Consider the following 27,279-nt stretch of genomic DNA (forward strand, 5'->3'; position numbering starts at 1 on the left):
CCTAAGTTTCCTGTACAAATGCACTATTTAGATAACTGAAGCGCAAATGATCCTTAGTCTATTCGCGATTTGATGATTCGGCAGACACTCATCATGCAAACCCACTATTGTTGCTCTATAAAACACTGAAATTCTATTTCCAGGCATAATAATTGCAAAGAAGAACTCAACAATCTCTTAAACATGCTAAATCGATATGAACCACTTTTTAAACATTGGTATCTAAAATTAGAGGAAATTGTTTTTGTGAACATTTTTGCATGCCTAGCACAGATAGAAGAAATAAAGATTAAATGTTCAAAAACACCAGCCATAATAAATATTTTTTTTACAATTTACGAGGAGCGTCCAACAAGTTTGGCGATATGTAATACACTTGTGCCATCGTTTTTTCCAATCTTCGAAGCAATTGTAATATACACTTGAGCTCTATTAGCGATTTGGTTTTTATCTCCTCAGTCGTCTCGAAACGGTGTCCTTTTATGGTACGAGCTTCGTCCTTCATCTAGCTTTCACTGCAAGGTAACTACTTACCAGGTTTGTCTAGCAACACATTTGTGATCCAGCCTGGTTCCACTGACCTAAGGCGGGTTGAAAAACAGTGCTGTCTGGTGTTGGATCATAAATGCGTTTTGTTGGGTCTCTGTTGCCTTGCAGTGAAAGCTGTAATGGAAGACAGAAAAAACGAATCTCCTTGCTTTGCAACTGACCGCCTCAGGCAGCCTCGTTTATCTTTGATATTCTAGGATTGAGTTATCTGTCGATATCATAGATGCCGTCTTCGTAAGAAGAATTGTTGTCTACCTTACAACAAAGAAATGTACATTTTCAACTAGTTCATCTAGTCAAATTCTTCTTGAAATGAAGGGTGGCAATTTTCATATTACTTCGATACCTCACAATGGTAAGGAAATAAAGCAGTGTTTTGAGTTATTTTTGCTTTGTAGTTGCATATCGCCAAACTATATCGATCGCAGGCATTACAAAGTCTAATGCAATTTCTTGAAATTGCCTTCCTGGATGGGAATCCCAAATATGAAGGCCTGTCTAAGTTTCTCCGAATATATTCATTGTATTCTGATAAAACGATGATGCCTCCATGAATATGTATCATCTGATTCTTTCAGAATATTTGTGAGTGCGGCGGTAGTTTCTATTTTTTGAAGTGTTTGAAATTTTATAAATTTACAAAAATATAGAAGCTGCAAATAAGCACTTGAGAGAAAGAGGGAGAGAAAGTATTGTAAGGGGATGTATAAGAGTATTGTATATGGGAAGTACAAAAAAAACATCATTCAGAAATTTTCGATTTTCATATAACTTTGTTTATAGTTGGGCCGCTAATATTATCATTTTATGATGTTTTTTATTATTTATTATTTCGTTCACGCAAAAAATCTCACAAATAATGTAATATCTGTATGATATGTGCATATAAACTCACAGTGAATGTTTCAAAAATATTTGTAATAATCATAATATGTAAAGAATCTATTATCAATACTTACATATTATAAATCAAGTTATTGATTAAAATTTCCCTCCATGTCTGTCTGTCTGAACGCGATAAACTCAAAAACTACCGAATTTTCACTAATGGACTGATTACTTTGAGATTCTTATAAACAAAACAAAAAATCCACCCAATGAATTTTTTGTGGGTTTTCACCAATGTACTAATTCCTTTGAAATATAACAAAACAAATCAAGGTCAAAACACAAGTATTACAGGAAAATCCTTGAGATGCTCTAAGAGCGGTGCCTGTGCGTATCACTGGAGATTAAATCCATTTGGAAAAAACGTTCTCAGGAAGTTTATTCCACATAAATGCAGTTCTCCAAATGACTCACCCGCCAATCAGGCGAGTGGCTCTTCTCTGGATAGAATCGAGCAGCTTCAGGGTATGCGCAGGGGCGGAGCTCCATACATGAGAACGTGTTAGGAATCATACGTTAAAAAGTAAGACCTCATTAGTCCTTAGCTCGCATACGTTTCTCAACTTCTGAGAGTTGTCGTTTGTATGGGGGCGACAGCTGATTAACGGAAAAACATATTTTGAACAGATTTTTAAATACTCCAAAGAAGGTCTGATCTGTGCTTCATAAAGCATCAAAAGTTATGGAGGTGTGTACAGTTTCTGGTTCGGAACAGTGTTCCAAGCTTTTGAGAAGCAGCCTTTGCAATTCCAGCGACATGAATGTGCCAAGCAAAAAAACTGAAATTACAAGCAAAAAATAAACAACCAAAAAATCAAAAAATTCAACTATTAACTAATAATTTTCAATTTCATTTCTTGTTAATGATTTTTTTTAATTTTCATCTCGTGTTAATAGTTCAATTTTTTAATTTTTTGGTTGTTGCTTGTATTTTATTTCATTGTAATTTCAGTTTTTTTTTGCTTATTATAATTGTTATTTTTCAGCTAATCTTTTTAATTTTTTACAGATTCTTTCAGGGAAATCAAATCAATTTATATCATATTAGACAATGGGAGTCTGAACTAATGAAATGCACCACGAAACATTGTCAACCACCTTCAAACAAACATGTATGTTCTGGTGACCGTGCTAGATTAGGTAGCAACGCTTCTAGAATATAGATTTAAAATACTAAAGTTGCCTTTTACGAAACCATTCATCATAATAATCATGGAATTATCACAATAAATTTTATATAAAACACGTTTCTCTACACGGTAGCATCATCAGTAGATGACGAAGCGGAAATTTATAGCGAAAATTCTATAATAATTATTATTATCATGAATTACCAATTATCATCAAGTTACGGGTCAGAGTACTCATGATTTTACCTAACCATTCATATCTGCATTCAGTCTTATTTTTTATTTCTGAATATTTACTTGAAGTAAATCATCAATTTCCGGTATATTTTGTTTATTTATTTTTTTGATTGAAAGTTATCAAGTTGATAATGTTAATTTTTGAAATGAAACAAAGGTTCATCTCTCATTCCGAAAAAAACTGATTAAAAATCCCTGGACACCGCGTGAAAATTATAACCGATCCGTGAAAACAAATCGAAAAACTTCTATTCGCCATATATACCTCTCTTACGAAGAGCACCAGATATAAATCATAATAACACGGCAACGTAAGATAGGAAAACATGCAGCTCGTACCAATTATCCTAGAGAAAATAGTAGATATTCCAACGATCAGACGGCGTTATTATTGAGTTATATAGGTATTATTTCCTTTCTCGTTTGTTGGTTATTTTTTAATTTGTAGATACGAGTGTACAAACAAGCCGTGTGAGATTTTACGATCGGATTTACGACTGAAGATAACGAATATATGTATCCCTCTGTATAAATTGGTTTAAATCAATTTATTTTACGGCTGGGATACCTGTTATTTTCTTAATTAGAGTCAAATGGGCCGTATTTCTTTCTGTTATTTACGAGAAGATTCGCGGAGAGGGACTATTACATCATGATATTTCATCGATTTTTTCTGGATGTGCCGCTAGTGACACTAACGAGATGGACGTTGCTAAACTGAAGTTAGGTTCATGGTTGACAATGTACTAATAAATGTTGATACTTTCATAGCTACAATCTAAGAACAGAACTTACTACTCGTATTTTTGTGTTTCTACTTTAAAGTACATATTGATAGTTTATCCAAATTTTTAACTTTACCCATCAATCGAAGGATTTGAGTCAATAAAAGTTTACCAAAAGAAAATAGAATTCAGAACCAGGCAACCACTTCAAGATGTTGCATAACTATAAGGTATCCTCAAGATATCTTCCAATCCTGTTGTTACTCACAGAATGTCACTATCAGGGCGGAAGAGTTGTAAAACGGAATACAATCGGTATCATTGATCGAAGAATTTGAGTCAGTACAAGTTTACTAAGGATTTCACTCTAAGGGAGCGGGAGTTATAGGACGGTATACAATCGGACCCCCCACTTGAAGAATGCTGATTGAGCAAAGCTGATTCAGCTCTCCGAAATAATAAAAGTACTTGTAGAGCGGTGCACATGTAAATTCTTCTTGTCAAAGTTACAGGCCAATGGATTGACAACGCAAAAATCGTGCTCTACAGCCCAAAAAAATACTACCACATATCCAGTAGTAGGCACAGTCTACTTGCCTTACATAAATGAAGTCACGGACCACTTTGAAAAACTATTTGAATGCAACGATATCATGATCAGTTGCAAGTAAACTAATTAACGAGTTACACTATCCGCCAAGAAAAAAAGAGAGAGTGTTTGCAGAATTCCCTGTTCCTATGGTTCAGTTTACATTGGAACTACCAAAGGCAGCATCTACACCAGGATATTAGAACACAAACGCAGCTGCTGCTTCATGCAATAAAAGAAACGGAACTTATCCAAACAGAATCTGGTGTCATGTAAAATTTAACGCATTGATGCACTACTCATGCCAATAATTTCAACAGAAAATATGTTTTATTAGTTGACAGAACATGGTGTCGAGTAGTCAAGAAGGCCGGAAATGATCTGGAATACACCTCCGATCGACATCCTACCAGTGAACAAACTAGAACAACGTAACACAAGTGAGTCCCAATCAGAAGTGAGCATTCCTATGTAAAAAATTAAGGGAAAAACATTTATGGAGAAACTGGTGCTGCGTTCATGGAATCGACCGTTATTTAATGAAAATTTTTTGAACATCGAGCAACGAAAGATGCATCCTGTTCACCATAACGTCCGATTGCACTATCAATTTGATGGATGGTTGTAGAGGTAATGATGAATTGTGGGTTTATTCAAATGACTATCGGAGCGAGAACTTTATTTGTTGGCACTATGTTGATAAATTGTCCATTGTTGATAAAGGTGCATTCGCATTTCGGCGAGCATAATTAAAACGTTATTTATCGTGAACAGAAGTCTAGACTAAAATTCCGGAAATTTACATGCGTATCAATTTTTTCGTATCTATGACTCGTTGTTTTGGTGAAATATGTTAATTATACATTTTTTGATGTTTTTCGTTTTTAGTAATTAATACATATTCGAAGTGTTATCTTGAAAGACAATGGAAAAGAAAATTATAAATATAGAACCAGTATAAATAAACTAAAATATTATGCTAATTTAGTTGAAGAAAACTGATTATTTTTGTTATAGAGCGAGAGAGAGAACTGAAAAAAGTGAAGCTATATACTTGAGTTTACATATTTTCAAGTTTTTTCAAACACACAGTCAAAATAAAAATCTCAAAGTGAAGAACATTATCTCGATTTAAAGAAATCTTGTTCTCCTATATTCATGAAGAACATTTTCTTCAAACAGAGAAACATATTCTCTCCAGTTGAATTTGAATCATTATTTCAAATGGAATGAATAAACGCTTCTTTTAAGTAAAAAAAATATTCCACCAAGATTGTGCATACATTTCAATAGAAATAATCACATTAGCTCAAGAGATATAAGTATGCATTCTTTAGTCTGAGCAAAATTTAATCTCGAAGATAAACTGTTTTGGGTTTTGAAAGAATGATATGTTTACTTGGAACATTATTTAAATGTCTCCGTATGAGAAATTAATTGTTTTCCTTTGAAGCGAAGCATTTTTCATTGAAACGCTTCTATTTGTATAAATCAAATACATTCATTTACTTCATCAAAAATGAACTTATGCTTCTGTTTATAAACTGTCCCTCTCATTTGGATGTATTTACTTACTTGAATCCAAAGTATCTGTAATATGAGCAGCTATAAGTGATAAGGAAAGAAACTAAATAATACATTACATATTATAATTGGTTTATTTGAAGCAATTGCAAATCATAAGTATCATCCTGAAAAAGCATGTGATAAAAAACAAAACGTAAGATAGAACTAAATTTTCTTTGCTAATCTTTGCTTAAATATCATATTCTAACCGCACACTTTTGAGAGATCATACAGTTATACAAATAACAGAAATAAATATTCAATAAGAAAACATATATTAAAAAGAGACATATTCTTGACAAATTGCATATTAACAAATAAAATAAAATCGAAGCCTATAAACATTACAACTCAGACAAGAAAATGAATTAATTTATTAGTGATTTTACACAAATGAAGTTATTAAAACTATATAGATGCCATTCTGGTAAATAACATTTAAAAAATCACTATCGTCGATCAAGTTCTGCATTCTGCTTTTGTTTTTCCACAATTGCCGGAACATCACTTGGATTCAGAAACGAAAGAAGAAATCAGCACATCATCCTTAGCCACTGTTTCAAATATATATAAAGGTCAAAATATGAAAACAGCAGCCACTTAATAAAAAAAAAATATTTTTTTTCAATAAAACACTGTTAATGTGGGTTTATTCCGTTAACCAACCCATTTGATGTTCGCATGCGACTGACAACCCTCAAAATTATAAACTTGTCTGAGGTCTTATTATTTAACATTATTTGATCAGAAATAAATAATCAATTCAAAAGACGTAGGTACCTCAAATCCCTTCGAAGTGGACAGAAGTCTATACAGAAAAATTGCCTTTCAAAATAATTATTAGAGGATCAATGAAAAATATAAAATGTTTCATTGAAAAAATGTAACTCATGATCATACAAACATACTTGAAGGAATATGATTCGCTATTTAAATAACAGCACTGTTTTCACGTTTTTGGAAATTCATATTTCATCTCTAGTGAGTTTGGTAATATTTCTACCTATTTCTTACATTCCTTAAGGAAATCTATCAAATAATTTCAAGCTGAATAGGGTATATTCAATTTGTTCCCAATGAATAACATAAAAACATTTCTGAAGTGATTACAGAAAGCAAAGACGTTTCGGAATTCAACAAATATTTACATGTTGAAATCAGAAAGTGGCTGTCACATATAGAAGCTTTTTATACCTACTGGTGCCTATTTTCGTATTTTTTGTATTATAATTTATTGTCGAAACTATAAGTACCTCTATCTTTTAATAAAAAATGAATTCGGTCTAAGAGAAAATCAAATTTTATTTTTAAATTAAGAGTTGCCGTCAAAGTTTACCACTTTCTCTATGGTTTTATCCAATTATAATACTTACCCATGAAAATATCTTTCAACTGTGCAAGTCACCAGTCCTGTAAAATCTGTTCCATTATGGTAGGCACAAAATAATCGAAAAGAAATTGCACTGCCTACAGACACATAAAACACTCCCTCCTCAAAATCGCAACACACCAACATCACTTTCCAACACATACTGGCGCGTACGCGATGCTTACAACGGAATTCCCTGCTCCCCTCTCACTTAAGAGGGTCATAGAAAGACCAGAGCACCAAAGTTTTTTCAAATTCCTGTTATTTTCAGTCGATCATAATATAGTTTTGTATGTAGATTCACAGAACTCTTGTTGTAAACGAATTGAGTTATTTGAAGGGATGCAGTTTTAAATTCAAACAAACAATATGTGTTCAGATCAAGTTGATATTGCTCTCCATTTAAAACAGTTTATTTTTCCCTTCAAATAGGTGGTGGATTCTGAGAAGATATTTTATTTTTTTTATTCAAAATAGTTCATTTTCGCAATGATATAATGAAACGAATGATGTCTTTGAAAGGCCAAGAAATTTGATTTCTTTGTTGAAAAAAGTGTGATTTTCTGGTGGAACATAGCGATGTTGGCATAAAGTAATAGTTTTTCCAATAGAGATAAAAATTTCAAAGCAACTATGATCTTCTTTCAAAGAAATACTTTTCACTGTGCAGAACTTCAAACATTAAAAAACACTTTTCTGCTTAGTGACAGTCAAAAAATGATTACTGTGCTAAAAAACCAAATAAAAAAAATCTATATTGAGAAGCATTTAAATATAATTTTTCATGAAGAGTTCAATCTATTTGCAGAGTATTGGAAAATATATGGCCAACTAGATATATATAATTTGTCATAATGAAATTTATATCGTTTAAATTAAATTTTTTTTGAAGGTGGTTGACAATGGTTAATGGTGTATTTATCAGCTCGGACTTCCATTGTCTAATATAATATAAATTAATTTGAAATCCCTGAAAAAATAAAAATATTAACCGAAAATAACAATTTTATTAAACAAAAACTGAAATTACAAGGAAATAACATACAAGCTTCAACCAAAATATAAAAATTGAAATATTAATAAAAGCTGAAAATTAAAAAATATTATTAACAAAAAATGAAAAATAAAAATTAAAGGGTGATAACTGGGCTTATTTCTCCGAGATATGACTATTTATAGGTCATTCGAGTACTTTCACCTATCCCCTCTTTCCTCTTTCCGCTTCATTGGTTTTAGCGAGAGATGACCGTTTGGCGGGAGTTGGTCGTTTTTCGCTTGATTAGAGGTTTCCATTGAATTAAATTTAAATTTATAGTTATAGTTGGGAAATGGAAAGGGTTTTACAACTTTCCAATTGCTTTCCGAAAATTAAAATCAGTTGTCTTCTATTTTCGAAACATTTTAAGTGGAAAGTTAATTTCATAATTGTTTTAAAATAACTTTTTGTAGTACTGAAGAGGCATGGACTTATTTGGTAAATATTGAATAAATATTATTTAGAATGGTAGAATTTGCATGCTTTTTGACATTTATTATGCTTCACTCAACTCATTTTCAGTTTTAAAAAGATGTTAATAGAGTACGGAATTTATCAAACTTGTTAGTAATATTTTATTATATTTTTCAAGTTTTGTCCGTTTTTATGAGTCGATCGAAATAAGCGCCATTTGAAACAGTGCACTTTCGCCAGCCTAGCACAAGTCAATCAATTCCGTCAGCATAACAGTTGTGTCCTCGGGATTCGATGACATTGACGAAGGCCGTTTTGGCCTAGCCCTAGTTCGGATTATATCAGTGAGAAAGTTATTGAAGTGCTTGAAAAGATTGTAGTCAGTTACTTAGAGGTCTGGGGAGTATGATGGTTGAAGCAGAACTCGATTCGTTTAATTTTCAGTCGGTGATTTGTGAAACGGGTGGACGGGCGTTGTCGTGGAGAATGATCGGACCTCTTCTGTTGAACAGTGCCGTCAATTTTCTTACAATAGGACTCTGCTGCAGAAAGTTTCAGAAAGTTATAGTAAATCACACCAGCCGATGACCACCATATAGTAAACATGGTCTTTTTTGGTGGGTTTTCGCCTTTGGGAAGTGCCTGGGTGGCTCATCGGTGTTCAACCACTGTCCTGAACGTCTTCTGTTGTTGTAGAGGATCCACTTTTCATCACACGTGACGATCCAATCCAAAAAAGGTTCGTTTTGAGTGCGCAAAAACAAATAAGAACAGTCCCCGAAAGATAATAATTTCTGTCGATCGTTAAAATCGTGGGGCACCCACTTTTCAAACTTTTCGACCTTTCCAATACTTTTTGAACCATGAGAGCATGAGACCTAACATCCAGTTATTCCACCATCCCACACACCGTTTGTGGGTCAGTCTTCAACAAAATTTCGCAAACCCACGTCGGACTGTGCGTTAATTAACATTATCATTACCAAATGCCTGGTTAATTTTTCGGGCTGCTTCGGTAGCGCTTTGGTTCGATTTGAATTCGTAAATTTTTAATTTTCAAAAGCATAAGAGAAACATTGCAGTACTGGAGCTTACCGTTTATTCTAGTATACATTTTTTATTCATTAATAATAATGATTTTTTTTAAGTTCTACTATGTAAGAAATTACAAAAAATAAATAATAATTGTACAAAGAAACTTTCCTTCGGTTATCTTAAAGGCGCGATTTTGTTCCATCCTTTACATAAAAGAGGACGTATGCTTCTCCACTCACAAGCGACTTTGGTGAAATTGGTGACACGTGTGAATCGTTGTATTTGTGCCACGCGCTAGTTATACGGTTGTCTGCAGTATGCTGTATAATGTCCTCTGTTAGTAGTCCCACTGTGATTTAAAAGTGCATATAGATTATAACTAGTAGCCACATTTTCTCCTGCAAAATTGTCCATATCCAATCCTTCTAGAGGAAATTCGATGACATCCTTCAATTTGCATCTACTTTCCGTTGGAGAGAATCTTTTTAAATGTATTACTATAGGGAAAACTTGTGGATTGATAGGGACTTTATGCATTTTCTTCTTTCCTTGCATTTCGAACACGTCGGTTTTTCAATTCCATCCAAAGTTTCTTCTCTTGTAAAATAATCTAAGCATTGCCACAAACTCACTTGGTCGGTTCTTTGTGGTATGGAGAGAGACAAATCCCAGAAAGGATCAAATGTTACTGAAGAAAATCCACTGTGTGTGCATTTCATCGTGGATTTCAATTGGTCAACGAAATTATCTACAATCTTAGAGTTATGCATCCTCAAATATGTGAGCCATGACTCTTGTGCATTTCCGCTGTCGCTCAATTTTTCGTCAATCTCCGTTAAGATTGGTTCAGGTTTCTCATTAATTATATTAACCTCTTCATGTAATCCTTCTAAAAGATAACGGAGAAACTCCTGGGCGTCTTGATGCGAATTACCCATGAATCGAGGAGCAAAACTTTGAATCTGATTTTTTAAGGAGGCTGTATTTACTACTTTATCAAATGAATCTTCTGACCACAACTCCTTGATGACTTCTGCAAACGATTTTATTAAAGTACCCTTCATACTAGAAATACTAGTATTGATATCTATAATGAATTCATCCTTTTTCAAATATTCCAATAACCATCTCGTATTTGATAAACATTGAATTACGCTGTTCATGAAACAGGTGTTACCAATATTTTTTAAACCATTTAACCCAAAGGTTTTGACTGAAGAATTCATCACTGATAAATCCGAAATATCTTTGAAACCCATTTGAGAATTTTGCTGAGATAAAGTATTTTTTTCATTTGCTTTTATTTTAATTTCATAAAGTGGTTTCTTATTACCTCTCTTTTCTTTATAAAATTGGTTTTCAGGAAACAAGTAAATTTCATCAAGTTTTTTGGAATCAGGGAGAGTACCGAAAAACGAAGCTGCATTTCCTCTTTGGATGGCAATACTAATTTTCTGAATGAGAAAAGATGTGGCTCTTGATTCGTGGGTTTCATCGGTTACCTTTTTTCTAATTTCATTGATGAAAGATAAGGCTTCAGGGCCAAAAACACCAAACGTTTCAATTGCTATTGGGCGAAAGATATAATTAGTTCCCAAATTCTGATATTTCCGTTGTTTGGAACTTTCTCCTAAAGAAGCAGCAGCACCGGCTTTCGCAGAAGTAGCAGGAAGATGGCAAGTTGCTAATGTATCTACACAAGTAAAGTCCCAAACAATAGATTCACCATTTTCCATGGAACAAGTGTCATACCATCCGGCCGCTTTCCGTCGTCTCGACTTGTGCCTATGGGTTCTAAAATCGCAGGAATTTTTGCTGAAGTTAAAGCCCTTTTGATCAGATCATTAATTGCATAATGGCGAGGTAAACGACCAGCGCTAAAACGGCAGCTCAACCCATGAGTACCCGATTCATCCACAAATGCACCACATTTACAAAAGTGTTGAACACACAGTGGTGTACCAAGTCGAAATCCGATGGCAAGTCTGAAAGAGTCGTCATCCAATAGAGTCCCAAGTGATGCTATAGCAAAACAGCATTTAACCAAGCACCAGATTCTTTCACAGTTACTGCGAGAAGACGAGCCTTATTTTTTGTAGTGTCAGAAGCTGTCTTCAGTAAAATACTAGTTGCTTGAACTAGTAATGGTTTATCCCATGCCCTCTGGTTTTTCATGTCTTCAATTTTCATTGTTTGGCCAGTTCTAGATTCCCAAAGAGATTTTCCCCGATCAAAAACACAATCAGATATTGGCTTTGGGTATTGTAAGATAATTTCTATCAGATCGGAAACACTGCAAAATATGATGGCAAAGCGAGTGAAGTGGCTGAACGAATTCCTAATCCCCCTCTAGAAACTGGAAGTGATGCCTGTAACCAAGTTTCGTCTTCGATACGGTTATTAGTAATGAGTTCCAGCATCCTTCTTAATTCGTCATCGATATTTTGTAATCCCTGTTTATCATGCCAAGTAAGGCTGCACCTCAAAATATACGATAATTTTGGAATGGCTAATGAATTCTTCAATAAATGGAATGCGACATGTGTTGGTAAAATAGATAAACGTCCTGACATGACACGAAGTGATTGTAATTTTTCTTCCAAACAAAATTTTAAGGCATCATCAGATAATGGGGCACCAAGGAGAAACCAATTGGGTTTTTCAATCACTCGTATACCAGGAGCTATTAGGTTAAATTGATCGATGAAATAATATTTTTTGTAGCAGTGAGCCGAAACTATCTGTTTTCTCCCGTATTTTACCGCTCTAGGGAAACTATATTTATTGATCCAATGTTTTTGGAGGTAAAATTTCTCTACTACATTGTCTGCTCTTTGAGAATCTTTTTTCAAATTTTGAATATCTGCCAGGGTTTTTGGGATATCCACAAAAAAACTAATTCATCTTTTTAGCTTAACTAAATTAGTTATACCTTTTGAGCTATTTGTTTGCTCAAATCGTAAATTACTGTGGATGAAATTACGAATCAAATGAGACTTCAACCATAGTTTTCTGTGAAGGCGAACTCAGTTTTTGCGAAATTGCAAATGTGAACTAGACTATTACTTTTAGACGCTTTTTTACCGTTTACCTAGAACTCCATAATTTACACGGTTACTTTCCATTTCGAAAGGTACAGCGTTCAAGCTTTGTTTTTAGACTGACGCCAAAGTATAGACAGGGGCGGGCCCATATCCATTTCAAAGTCGCCACAGACGCACAAAGTACCATTTAGTAGTACTAATTAATTCGAAACAAAAACAGAAGATCGCATTTGAAGATTGGTGACCATCAGACGAGGAGGATCGCTCTTTGATTTACTCTGAAACACCGACTAGTTGTTGTGTATCCTACAATTATTTTTGACTGGTCGATGTTTATCAGGGAAAATTGGTAGAGGCAGGCCGTTATCTACGGGGGCTGCCCGAATTGTTTTGAGGTTTCTGTAAATGTTTTATGGTATGTTGTCGATGTTGTTGTTATCCCTAATGAGTTTTCGTCGAATGTCGATGATATTTTTTGTCCGATAACGAAGTGTTGAAGATTTATTCACATAAAATTATGGTACAATTGTGAATCAATACGAGTTGTGCAAATCATGTTGTATTTTTGGACAGAAATAATTCAACCGCAAGCAAGAATTTTAATGTACTGCTAAATAAGATCTATCCGCATAATTTTCCCAAACAGCACCATTGCTAACAAATAATTGGATGTATGTTCTACTTACCCCCTACTTCAAAATTATCCCCCCAACCGGGGGTTGTTTTTACTGGAATGTTGAACCAATTTTTTCGGCGACAAATAAGTATGAAAATAACCTGCCACTAAACCGCAAAGGTCAATAGTTGTAATCGCTATACAATTCAATGATTTTTTTGTAATTTTGCAAAAATATTTATATAACGGTAGAACTTTGAAAGCACATAACAAGTACCTACATAAAAATGGTGAGATTCACCTTCTTTATGTAGGTGTGAAGTGGTTACGATTATTTTCAATCGTGGTGGTTATTTGAGGTTGATTTCAAAAAGGTTATATGAGTTTTACCAGAAACATGTTGTGTTTTTTGGTATATTCACGTTGAACCTTCCAATTTTGACGTTCAACGAATAGGAACCATCTTTCAGCAAGCTATTACTCCGTTTGTATTGTATCTACAGCCACTATCAACCAACCATTCGTTTTGATTTCTAATAAGCTACATATTTATTATATATGAATATTTTCGGTACTTTCTGAGTTATTCGCGAAAACGTGGGGTATTTGGATGAAATATTAATAGTTTCACTTGAGAACATGTCAAAAAGCATTGACTTTCAGGAAAAAACTAATGTTAGAAATTCATCAAAATACCAATTCTGAATCATATCATGCTAGCTCTCCGACCCGGGTTCGCATGGGTAGCAGAGAACTAATTTCAATTTTAAAATTGGTATATACCTACCTACATATTTGCCTAAAGACAACACGAAACAAAAATGTTTTTGAGTTTTTATATGAAAAAATTTCGCTAAAACTGCTTTTTTAAAATGATAGTAAACCGTAGAAATTATTTATTTATTTATTTATATAATTCACTATTCTACAGGATGAACCCAATTACAGAATAGGGAGTAAAAGTGGCATTTACAAATATGTACTTACATAATATAATTTGTGAATCTATATAAAAAAAAATTAAAACAGAACTGTCAGTTAGCTAAGACATATATTTTGATTTGTGTAATCTGTATAATCACACAGTCGTTTATTTGTTTTTCACTGAAAACATTTTGAACAAGTTTGAAGTCGACACAAAACTCTCCTGAAATACCAAGTACGTCACTATATGTACTCAATTTTTGCTTTGCTGTGGGTTTTCAATTTATAGTAGTAAACATACTTATCTTTATGACTTCATTATTTTGCTAATTGGGATTTAAACCATTCTAACCACTATCGAATTATTAATTAAATAATTTTATCTGAAAGTGCAAGGATAGGCGACCTTTCATTATAATTCGATTTGCAATTCTACACTTTATTACTAATAATATATCAATTCAATGGATGACGTATTTGTTTTGAATATTACTTTGAATGATTATAAATTGAATTAATTTCACGGAATGTTCAGCAATAGAATTCCATGTGGATTCTATGTAGCTTTCTGACTTCACTTCTGATCTAACACAAGTTACGCCAAAAATTGTGGTAAATTTCTGAGTTATAAAGCGTTTGAGACAGACAGGCCCCTCATGGGAGTACTTGTGTTTTGTTTTTTCAATTGAATAGAACTGGCCGATACTTGATGAAAATCCATATTAAAACTCATTAATACAGTTTCTTGTATGATTTTCCCGATAAATTTTTTTTTTTACTCATCCTGCAAAGGTTTCATAATAGGAAACTCAATTAGTTCCATTCTGGCAGAAATTTTCATGGACGATTAGGGGAGAAAAATACACAGTAACTCGTGTATTGGTAGATATGTAGATGATATCCTGGTATGTTTCATAACAGATAAATGACTAAGTTCTTGAATTTCATTAATTCTTTCCACCCTTCTATCACATTTACCATGGAGATGGAAAAGGACGACTCTATGAAGTTTCTGGACTTTACAATAATGAAAGTTAACAATATACATCATTTTTCAATTTATCGTAAACCAGCACATGCAGATATTTTCATTCCTAATTCGTCCAACCACTGCTATACCAAAGTAGCACTATGATCCACAGATGATAAATATTCCCATGTCAGATTAAAACTAATTAGGTTTACCCAATTCGAAGAGATGAGGACAAAAGTCAACCTACTTAGGCCAACCACTACGAATATTTCAAATTTTCTGCACAAAAAATGTGTAAATATTGCTTTCAAAACCAACAACTTATGCATGTACATTAAGAATAACAAAGATGAAAAAGATGAAAGTTCAGTTTCAGAAAAATCGGGAGTGTATTAACTATCATGTGGGTCATGTCCGATGTTTTATATAGGTCAAATTGGAAGAATGTTCCGAGCCCGCATAAAGAAACACAGAAATAGTTTCCAAAATGAAAAAATTAAGTTCATATATGCCACCCATGCCAACCATGAATTTAAGCCTCTCCATTTCCAGAAGAGAAGTTTAAAACTTAACCTGTTGGAGGGTATTTAAAAACTCTCAATATTTTATGACCGATCAAACTGAACTGAATAATTCGCCATTATTGTTTATTTCTAGGTAAGAAAAGTTAAGTATAATTACGGTACTTTCGAAAATGTAATTTATTCATATAGTTGATGGATTTATACCTTACCTTTTCAGGTAGATTTATTAATTAGAAAGTAGGCATACAAATATGTGATATGTTGAGAGTATAAAATAATTGTAATTTAGAACTCATTATTTTAGGCTTGAGAAAGCTACGTGGTGAAACACGTGTCACGGTTTTTATAAAACCCTTTATACAGTAAACTATATTAACTAATTAATTATAGTTTTTTTTTTAATTTTTATTGCTCATCCCATTTACATAGATTTCAAAGGTGAAATTGAGAATAATTAAAAGTGGAATACTTATATATTTCGAAAAGATTCTGAGAAAGAAGAAAAATGTTTTTAGGGGCTTCTTGATGAAGTTGAAAGTGATGAAGCCTTCATTAACGAGGAATCAAGATTTGAGGGCGAACTTCTGGAGGAAAAGGCTATAGAAAGTCATGTCTCCATACAAGATGGAGACACGACTGCTTATTATATTTGGGATAGTAAAACAGTTTCAGAGGAACAAATGTTCACAAACTTTGTATTACCTACGGTGTAGCAAGAAATGCTCGGCTATGGCAAATGTAAATACAACAGTTGCAGATATTACCAACAACCCAACTGGAGTGAGAAAACGATGTTTTTACGTCAAGAAAGACAGTAAATCCAAATATGTTTGTCGAAAATGTGTGGAGATATCATGGCTGCTACATTCCCAAATGTTGTATACGAATAATTAGGTGGCATTTTTCAAATTCAAAAAATTAACAGTGTCTCAGTTTTGATGATTGTTTATTGACGAAATTTTGAAAGTGATATAATAGCTATATGAGTTGTATTCTAATTAAATAAAAGTGTCTGTATTTTTTTTTTTATGTTGATTTATATCGAAAATGATTTTTTTGTACATTTTGATTCCATATTTTTCATGAGAACAACTCTTTCAAAACGGTTAAGTCTATCAGTTCCATTATTGAGCAGCTTCAAAATTATTAATTTTATATCCGCCACTGTCTCCATCTGCTGCAAACTAATTTTCATCAAATACAGTATTAATCTTCATTAAAATGGTAGTTCGAAACCATATAATATTATATAATGAACAATTAAAAGCTTGCAGCTTCTCATATCTTGCAGCGCAACTTGATATTGCTTCATTAAGAAGACAGACAATATTGAAGTCGAGGAAATGATAAAGTAGGAGAACGGTTGCTGAAAATAGATTCGGGTTTGTATAGAGAAGGCTCGTATAAGCTTATTTATAGCTTACACACATAATTTCAGTCGTTTTTGCATAGCTACAGTTTACGAGGAATGAACAATTCGAGGAATAATTTGTTGAGAAAAACTTTAGGGTATTTCTTTGATCTTGGTTATCAATGGCAGAACCTCGGAGAAAGCAATGATTTTCAGGGCAGGCAGCCAGTAAATGAAGTTGAACGTTTGAAAACAAATACACGTATAACTAGTCTTTTATTGCATCATCACCAATCATAAATTTCATAGTGGCAACTGAAATATTTCACAACAGTATTGAATGCATCGAAACGAACGACATATTTTATTTCAATTCCCAATATATCAAAGGTCCGCTTTGGGTCAACCATCATAACACGGTTGAAATATTCAAAAGGGGCCTCCAGTCAAGAACAAGTTGAGGGAGAAGTTCCATTAAGATTATTATCTTATCAGTGATTTTCAATCTATGGATTTACCCTCCGACTTATAGCAGGTATATTTCACGAAATTCTAATGAGTTTTCTTATATAACTGACACTCATTTGTCTAGAAAGGAAACAATAACAAAATCTAAGAGGACGAAATTTCGATTTGTTTTATTTGAAACGAAACATCTGACACCGAAACCATCAATAGATTTGAACAGTTTTCGAAAACTTATTTAAAGTGTATCCATCCAACAAACAAAGTAACCCAAACAATGACTAATCTGACCAATCAGATTTATCCGCAATCGGCTGGCGGGACACCTTTTACGTTTTAACACATGTTAATATACCCTATTTTAAAGTTTGAAATTTTTTAAATGTTCAGTACTGATACGGCTGAAGAAACTACTAATTTGTGTCCCTATACTCCACCTAAAAAAAAATTCTATACGCAGGGGCATATTATATATTATAAAAAAATCGAACTTATAACCGAACTTTACCAATACTTTTACTGAATATGACTAAATTTCTATTTTGTTTTGAGAGATCAATATAAAAAGAAGTATACCTCGTACTTTACATTCTATATACTTTGTCATTAAGTATTCAGTACTCTATTACAGTATTTGGATCGGCTTGTATACTGAAGTTGCATGAAAAATGTAGGTACATGATCAATTTTCTGCTGTAAATTCTATCGAATCTATCCGATAAATAGAACAATCTTATAAGAAAGTTTCACCTTTTATTCTCCACTCCATATAAAGCAATCGCTAAACGTGATCGCGAGCGATCGCGCAGGTATAGATTCCAACTAAATTACTATTGGATTACGATAAGCCTCTTGTCGGCCAGTGTCGTACCTATAATTAGTTTTAATTAGGGTAGCAAATGGAACATGACTTCTTTGTAATTTCTTTTCATATTTTATTTAGTATTATAGGTAGCAGTACAGTTCATCAAAATCTTATATAATGATACACTCTTGATGACTGGTTTTTTGTTAAGCGATGACATTTTTTCACAAACAACACAAATTATTTAGACAATGCCCAACGCCAACAGCATTGGAGGACAAGTAATGATATGCCTCTGTACAGAGCATTTGTATGTCTTGCAAAAGCTGTAGTGGGGGTTACATTGAAAATGAGTTTGTGCACATGGGGGCAGGCCCGCCATCACGTTTGACGCTTGCAGTACTTTACTGTACTTCGCGTTAAATCATCACCTCGTTCATCATCCCCTCCAGAGTGATCTATAGTTTCAGCACATTCTCGAAACAATACTCGGTGCAAACGGTAGTAAAGCGTTACAAATTATGAGTTGAGACGGGCCATATTGACTCTTATGAGTCAACGAGTCAAATGTAGTCGCACGTTTGAGACTTGAAAAATTTTACATGAATCAACTGGATAAATATTTTGAACCGTCCGAGCATGCCTTTCGCTGACGTATGCGTGAGAGAAAGAGAAATCAGACGGAATGGCGCTGTAACGCGTTAGGTAACAAAGCGGTTCCCCTTTCCATAAGAAGTTATCACTTCAATAATGAGAGAAAAGTCTTGCCTTCAATTCTGAAAAATCTACGCGTCTCGCTTGTATTTCTCGCCGTTGGAAACTGGCAACACTTATGATAATTTCCTGATTTTATCAAGATAAAAAGAGTTCTGTTTCCACAAAGCTGTTTGAATTAATAATAAGGATAAATGAAACACAGAAAGTAAATTAGCTTCGAGATAAGGAACGATACTGCAGTGTTATTCTCCAACGCGAGAGAAATTAATGAATGATAGATTGATACAGATATCTCATTGAAACACATCTACACAAGGTTATTGAAAGTTCGATATTAGATTAATACATTTTTAATTCGATTCCAAAGGCAGTGGCGTGTTCAACATGTCATTAAATTTAGGCAGTTTTCATATGGAGATGATGATATTTTACGCGTTTTCGAAAATATTGTTATATTGTTATATCCAAAGCAGATTTGTAACAATTTTTTTTAATGATACACGTCCTTCATACCGAGAAATTAAGCGCGTCCTCACAAAACCGCGCATTTATAATAGCCTGGTAGATGTAATTTAACGTTTTCTTTAGGTTAGGTTAGTTTTACTAGATTATTGTTTACACAGTAATATTTTTCGCAGAAATGTATGCGCATTAAAAACGCATTGTATTTTTCGCTGTGAAGGATGGAGATGTGAAACATATATAGTTGCACTTGAAACCGGTTGCTGCCGTGGCGACAATCGCCATGCTCAAGCGACTGTGCGATTCTGTTTCCACTGGTTCGGCGTTACGCTATCTCTCTCGCCACACTGAGCTCGAACACCTATGGTGTATACAGTTGCGTTGACTACAGTACCTATACATATCGTGTTTAACTCAATGAATAATTTTTAAAGATAAATAAAAATAGAATCACAATTGATCTGAAAAAAAAATGAAATGAAAAATGAAATATATCTGACATTGATAATTTAGAATGTGAAAGTGAGCAGCCTCCTGCAAAGAGAGCAAAATCAACTACGACACACTATCAAGTATGTGCATTATTCCCGCGTATATTTGGTCTGTCTCAAGGTTCATTAAATGTAAAATCTGCTCTCTTAATATAAAAAAATATACACAATTTCCATTCCATAATATATTTTAAAATTAATCAATAATTGTTTTTCCTTCTTTATCCTATATTCAATTGAAAGTAATACAAATTATGAATTTATGAAACAACAACAACAAAAATTAATTGGCGCTTAGGGGCGACTTGATTAATTCCAGTGGCGCATTTGTTTTTTCAGCTGTAGGAAAATATGGAAAAACCTGCAGCACCACATCATCTAAAGATCTTGATCTGCCAATGTCCTCTCTTTCATAAAATTGCTGGAGGGGCCCCTCTAATATCGTAAACGGTTTTGCCAATCTTTCCAAACAATCGTATACCGTTTCTTCCCCTTTTCAACCAATCTCTGATATTGATAATAATCACTTTCTTGATATATCAAGCTTCAGTGAAAACGAAATATACGAGGCACTAAGGTCGCTCAAGCCTAAAAAGACCACTGGTCCAGATGACATTCCAGCTTTCATCCTAGAAGATTGTGCACTTGTGCTTGCTCCTCTATCTATACTAATTAATATCTGCTTAAGATTGACATAATACCAAGGATCTGGAAATCATCAAAAGTCTATCCCATTTTCAAGAAAAGAGATAGATACCATATTTCAAATTATCGGCCTATCTCTATTATTTGCAAGTTTGCAAAGGTTTTTGAGATTCTGCTGGAGCGAGTTATATATCGGCATGTAAGTTGCAATATGAGTATAAACCAACACGGTTTTATGAAAAATCGTTCAACGGTCACCAATCTTCTGACTCTAACCCAACATATTGCTGAATCTATTGACAAATATTTCCATCCTTAATCACACTCTTTCAGTACTATCTACGGGATCGTAAACAATAAGTCCACCTCAATGGTTTCAAATCTACAGAAACAAGGGTAAAATCTGGGACCGTTGATATTCAATATCTTTATTAATGATATTGCAGATGTTATAAATGTGTATTTCCTTTGTATGCCGATGATTTAAAACTATACTGCCTCGTTGAGAACATAGATGATTGTGTGAACCTCTCAGCAAACGTAGGACGGGTTGTAGAACGGTGTTATCGAAATAATTTGTCGCTAAACCCGAATAAATATAAGGTCATGTCCTACAGTTAAAAAACGAACATCTTGATCTTTGATTATTCAATAGAAAACGTTTCCCTGGTGAGACCAGAAACATTTACTGATCTTGGCGTCGCATTTGACACTGCACTATCATTTAATAGGCATATCGATAATGTTGTAACATCCTCCTGTCTTTTGTACTGATTAATTGCACGTAACAGTAATAATTTCAACAAAACTTCGACCTTAAAAACCTCATTCTATGCTTTCATAAGATTAAAGTTAGAATACGCGTCAGTTGTGTGGATCCCCTTTTATCAATATCATATTTAATATTGAATAGAAACAATTTAACGACGATTTTTAAAACTGCTAAGCCTACAAACCGATGGCATTTATCCTCCAATAGGAACAACCCACTCTGAATTGCTATAAAAGCATAACTTTTTCAGTCTCGAAAAAAGGCGTGAATATGATAGTGATGTACTAACTTATAAAATTATCAAAAGCATAGTTGACTGCCCAACACTAAGTACTGGAAAAGTTTAATATTTGCATTCCTAGAATCTGTTCCAGACACCTTAGTACATTCTATATGAAAACATCTCGCACAAAAGTTCTGGAGAATTTTCTGATACATACCATGTTTAAAGTGACAAACTCTGTTAGCGATTATTTAGATATATTTAGTTGCAAATTGTCAGATACAAGATCCCACTTCCTAAAATAATTATTGTTTTATCACCTGTAATAAATATAAAATATGTAGTATTTATAGTCACTTGTTTGTATTGTTTGTAGTGTTTGTAGACTTTACAGTGACTTGTTTTGTTATTTCCTGCTCTATAATTGGGCTATGTCCTGTAGTGTATTGTATTTTTGTGGTTTGGTGAAAAATAGTCGAATTACTTTACCTTCAGTGTTGAAAATTCGGTTGATAATCAACTGAATGGGGTTTATTCTTTTGGAGACATAAGTTTTTGGAAAAATTTTAAGGTTTCTGTTTTCCCATATTTAAAAAATCAATTGTGGAAAAATTCATGAGGAAGGAATAGAGGCATTCAGTTGGACGTCAAGAGACCGTAATTTTTGTGCTGGTGTTGGGAAAGTGTTTTCAATAGATGTGTACTTTCAATATTTGCAGTTTTCATAATACGTTGTATTTTAATTTTACTCAACACAACCGTAACTCGTCACTTGTTTTTTAGTTTTTCGACCGGATTTCGTTTCAGTAACTGTAGCAATTCTGCCTATAATAAGGCTACTCTTCAATTTATTTGGAAATTATTCAAATCTGTGAAGTTACATCATTTGAAACAAGAAGTATATGTACATAAAGCTTTGTTCGCTTGAAACGACAGAGCCGGATCTGAGGTCAGAGGAAATCATAACAACAACCTTGATCGGAGTACAAGCATCATTATTTTGTTCTATATTAGAGTCACCTTCCTAGAAATTGTTTTCTGTCTAAAAATTTAATGAGGTAGTTCTTGTTATCCCTGATATTAGGCAGGTGTTTTTAATTTCGGTAATCGCATCCTACACATCCATGTTTTCAACCAATTATTTCCTAATGATCTCCAAATAATTACGGCAATCTCCTACATCTGGGCTAATTAGCTCCAGTATAATATGATGAACTTTGTTAATTAGTGAAGTATTTTTTGAAGGTGGATCTCGTTTTGAGAGAGTTTTAATTAAGGGAATCTAGAACGGATTCTCACAGAAAAAAATCAATTAATTTGATCACGATAGGAAATGTTTTTGATATACTATCTGGTTATTATACTTAGGTATAAATGAGTGGGTTGGCGTTTTGAGAGCGAAAAAAATTGTTACGTAATTATTCCTGTTAATTTTTCAACTATTTTTAACTTCTGGCTTGGATTCCAGAAAAAATCAGTGATTTGTTGCTTTTTTGGTTATTAATAATTCGAATTGATCAATGTATACGACATATACTTATATTGAAAGATGAAAAATCAGTAGTTCGACACTCGATTATGTAAATGATACTGACGATTCTGACACAGAAATATAAGGTATCGATTCAAGTAAGTTATATATAGGTTGAACAAATTTGGATATGGCAAAATAAACCTTCAGTTTATATATCTTTTATGAACCTTATTGAATTCATAATTTTCAACCCTTAGAGATGAACAAAATTGTTTCTGTAGCAATTCTGGATTTTTTCAGTTGTTACGTTTCGAGCCATTTGTTGAGGTGTGTATTCCATTGTAACAACTGACCCGTTACGTAACATGTTTGCGGTTAGGTATAACAGTACTCCGTTTCCACTAGCTAATGATACGGTTATGAATGGATTCGCGAGATAATACTTGATCGAATTGTCACTCAACTGATAAAATTATCTATGTTAATGTCAACTCAGTTTTTTTATGGAAATTAAAATTTCAGAATTTATTTCAATATGAAAAATAAACAACTAAATCCATAATTGTCCGATGTCTTGAATTTTCATACACATCCTCGGTGCTTTTTTTTGAAAGTCGTTTCAAATCATTTGAATGATTCACCATATAAGCAGATAATCTGAAAAGATAATTTTCCTTCATTAAATGTCACAAATTATGTCTGGAAGGCTTGAATGTTAAAAAGTGGTTTGTGAATCTGTGATTACGTTAATGAGAATAATGCAAATGATGTCAACGATGGCGATGATGTCGGGTTAATTTGAATATTTATTGAAACTAATTATTTATCACCACCATTTCCTGGAAATTAATTCGAAAGCGTTTTTTTAAAATATTTATTATTTGGTCCTGCTGATTTGTGTTAATGCCTTTTCCAAGGTCACGTTATACTATTTCGTTTCACATTCGCTACGAGCAACAGGTTGTTTTTTTCCTAAAAAAGACGATAATGGTCATAGGTTGTATTTAAATGTGTCAAGAAACAGAGTATCAGGTTGTAGTTGGTGCTTGGATTTTCGTTTAACTGTTTTGGAAAATCAGATTGATTCATAATGTCAGTGTAAGTGTATAGACACATCGTATACGTCAATTTTTTTATTGTTTTCTCAATCTTCTCTTGTCATTTTCATAATTTTCTCTTGCCAGTTTTGACTATTCCAATACAGTATGTTATGGGATTATTCGAAATTAATTTGCTCAGATCAGAATGAGACAAAAAATCACCTTTCTGCATATTATGTTTTATAACTTACTACATTTGGTAACGTTTCTACTAATTATATTTTTTTATAATTGTTCAACAAAGATGTACTGATTTCATTGTTAATCATCAGATTGGTACTTCACTGATTGACAATCGACCTTAATTTTCTTCAATATTTTTGGTATTTATATAGGCTTGTCGATATCGACAAACTTAAATGCATAAACATAAACCATCTGGAAAACTATTACTTTCAAATTATTTTAAACAGTTTTTTTACTTGATTATTTCACAAAATAAAAATTTCTTTCAGATCTTACACTGACGTAGTGGTTATTTATAATTTTTCTAATTTAATTTTCTTCATTTGCCACATTTTTTCCTTTATTTCTACATTGATCTATATTTGACAAAAATTGAAATTTTTTGATAATTGCCTATATTGCCAATTAATGATGATGAATGATATATTAAAAAACTATTACTTTTATGTTAACCCACATTCATCGAAGATAGATCTTATAATCTTTCGAAATAGCTAATTTTTGTAAAATTTTGTTTCATTTTCATTTGACCACAGTGCGTAGGTATTGGATTTCTATTCAATTCAGTTGATATTCGAGTGGTTGGTAGAAATAGTTGGAGAAAAATATGGATCCTTTGAGAAGGCAGGGTTCGATTGTAGGGAATACCGAGGTTCCTTGATCCATACTCCATGGTTTTTATGATTTCATGAATACCACTGTTGATCATACTCGTGAATTAAAATCGAGAACCATTGGACCATTTAGCCCCAGTTTCGTTTTTATAAGTTACCTACTGGGACATAAATTTCCTCATCTAAGGATACTTCACCCGATAATTGAAAATGCATAAAAATTTCAGAACACAAATTAAACAACTATAAAATGAACGAATATAAATGCGAAAGTCACTTACTCATTCATCTGTTTCTCCGTACTGGTAGCTCCTAGTAAGCTAAAATTTGGTATATAGATCCTTCTCAGGTCTTAGATGCGCGCTAAGAAAGGATGCAAATATTCCACGTGGGGCACCCTCCGTGGGGTGAAAAGAAAATTTCCTTATATTCACTATTCATCACCGCTATATTTTTGGAGGCTGAAATTTTGTATTTAGGTTCGTTTAAGTTGTAGATATGCAATAAGAAATGATTTTTGAATATTCCAACTGGGGTGCCAGCCGCGACGGAAAAAGGCGCGTTCATAAAATAATATTACCTTTTCATCACTGTTACCTTTGCATCACTGTTTCTCCATACCGGTACATTTTTGAAGGCTGAAATTTTGTATTTAGGTTCGTTATATATTGTTGATGTGCAATAAGAAAAGAATTATGTCAAATGGGGCTCCAGCCGCGGGAAAAAGGCGTCTCCATATAACAAAATTATCTTCTCATCACTGTTTCTCCATGTCGGGGGGCTGAAGTTTTTGAACTGGCAATTCTTTTTCATGAAAAAATGTGGAAGGTTTATCTCTTCGATTTGTTTATCGTCTCCTGAAATATCGATTTTAGGCCTTCTGAACCCTGCTCCTATCATTTGTCGAACAAATAAACCGAATTTCTTTTCGTTTACATACATTTTTTATTAACAATATCAAATAAGACTACTTTTACTCCCTCAGGTTTGTTTATCAAGGAGAGTTGAGTCCCACAACGCATTTGTGGTTCAGTCTAACGTTACTGATGAGATCTTGGTGGGTCGGAACAGAGTTATCTTGCGTTGCATTGAGTAATTTTCATTTTTGAGCTCTGGTTCATCTACTTGTTCTGTAGTGAAAGCAGCTGTAGAGAAAGAAGGAAGGCAAATCTCAATGTTGAAACTTGGGTTTGCAGTGAACCGCCTTGCTTTTGTTAATTCTTTTTTAAAGACAAATCACAAGCACGACAGAAAAATCCTTAAGACGCTCCCATTTGAAAAAACGTTTTCAGAAAGTTTATTCCAAATAAACACAGTTCTCCAGATGAGAAAGTTCTTGAACACTGAATTTCGAGGTGTACTTAGTTGAACCTCAAAACGATGAGCATCTACAGTCCGTCGCGTATTTCTGATATGTACCATTCTTGGTGGAATCAAATTTGCCAAGTCACTTGAACATTTCTCGTGAAAGTATCTATAGAAGAGAGACAAATCTCCAACCTTTCTTCGATGTTCCAGGCTATCAAGGTTGCACGTGATATTCGCGTCTCCATTCAGGCGGATGGCTCTTTTCTGGAGGGAATCCAGCAACTTCAGGGTATGTTTGGGGGCAGAGCAATATACATGAGAACAATACTCCAAAGAAGGTCTGATCTGAGCTATATAAAGCATCAAAAGTTGCTGATGTGTGTACAGTTTTCCGGTTCTGAACAGTGTTCCAAGCTTTTAAGAAGCAGCCTTTGCAATTCCAGCGACATGATTATGCCTAGACATATTGGTGTCCATGTTAACCCCCAACAAACTTATCAAAGCAGAAAACGGAGTTTTCTGACCTGACATTATTATATCCGGTTCGTAGACATTCAAAATTTTGGAGAAAACCAATGCCTGGGTTTTCGTGGCATTGAATTGAACCTGATTACTTTCATCCCAGTTCGAAATCACTTATAGATCCTCATTGAGATATGCAACATCCTGCTGCCAGTGAAGATGTGCCTCCGTAGCCGATGTCCTGGAATCCAAATGGAATGAAGCTTAAGTCGATTACATAGATGGCGTTTTCGTAAAAATGTTCCTTTACTTACGATGATAGAACCAAATAAACTTTGCTGATTCTTGAATGAGTAATAAAATGTGAAATGTAATAAAAATTTACAAAAATGAATGAATTGTTATTTTGACCCGAAATCTTTTTATACAGTGTGGTCCAACGAAAACTTAACACCTCGATTTTCCGGCGTTAACATGAAAATGTGGAAAATCGCTCGAACCCGTCAATTGCTGATTCGAGGGGGAACAACTTTTCCGCTGTTTTCATCCCCGTGACTTCAACCCCCTAACGGGGGTGAGCACAAC

General features: G+C 33.6%; 1 protein-coding gene across 3 annotated transcripts in view; it reads left to right on the top strand.

The window, feature by feature from the left end:
* The window catches only part of LOC111512406 (LIM domain only protein 3), a 158,985-nt gene that overhangs the window by 53,005 nt on the left and 78,701 nt on the right, over positions 1–27,279 (top strand). Inside the window, exon 1 of one of the 3 annotated variants that reach the window (XM_074184564.1) lies at positions 24,003–24,122. The exons of the other annotated variants lie outside the window; for them this stretch is intronic. The gene's annotated coding sequence lies outside the window, so the exon portion shown is untranslated. Of the gene's footprint in view, positions 1–24,002; positions 24,123–27,279 lie in introns of those variants that run through there. 3 annotated transcript variants of the gene reach the window in all.

This window comes from Leptinotarsa decemlineata, unplaced genomic scaffold (genome assembly GCF_025532065.1).
Source record: "Leptinotarsa decemlineata unplaced genomic scaffold, Ldec_3_MD MMD2_tig00026354_RagTag_RagTag, whole genome shotgun sequence".
NCBI lineage: Eukaryota > Metazoa > Arthropoda > Insecta > Coleoptera > Chrysomelidae > Leptinotarsa > Leptinotarsa decemlineata.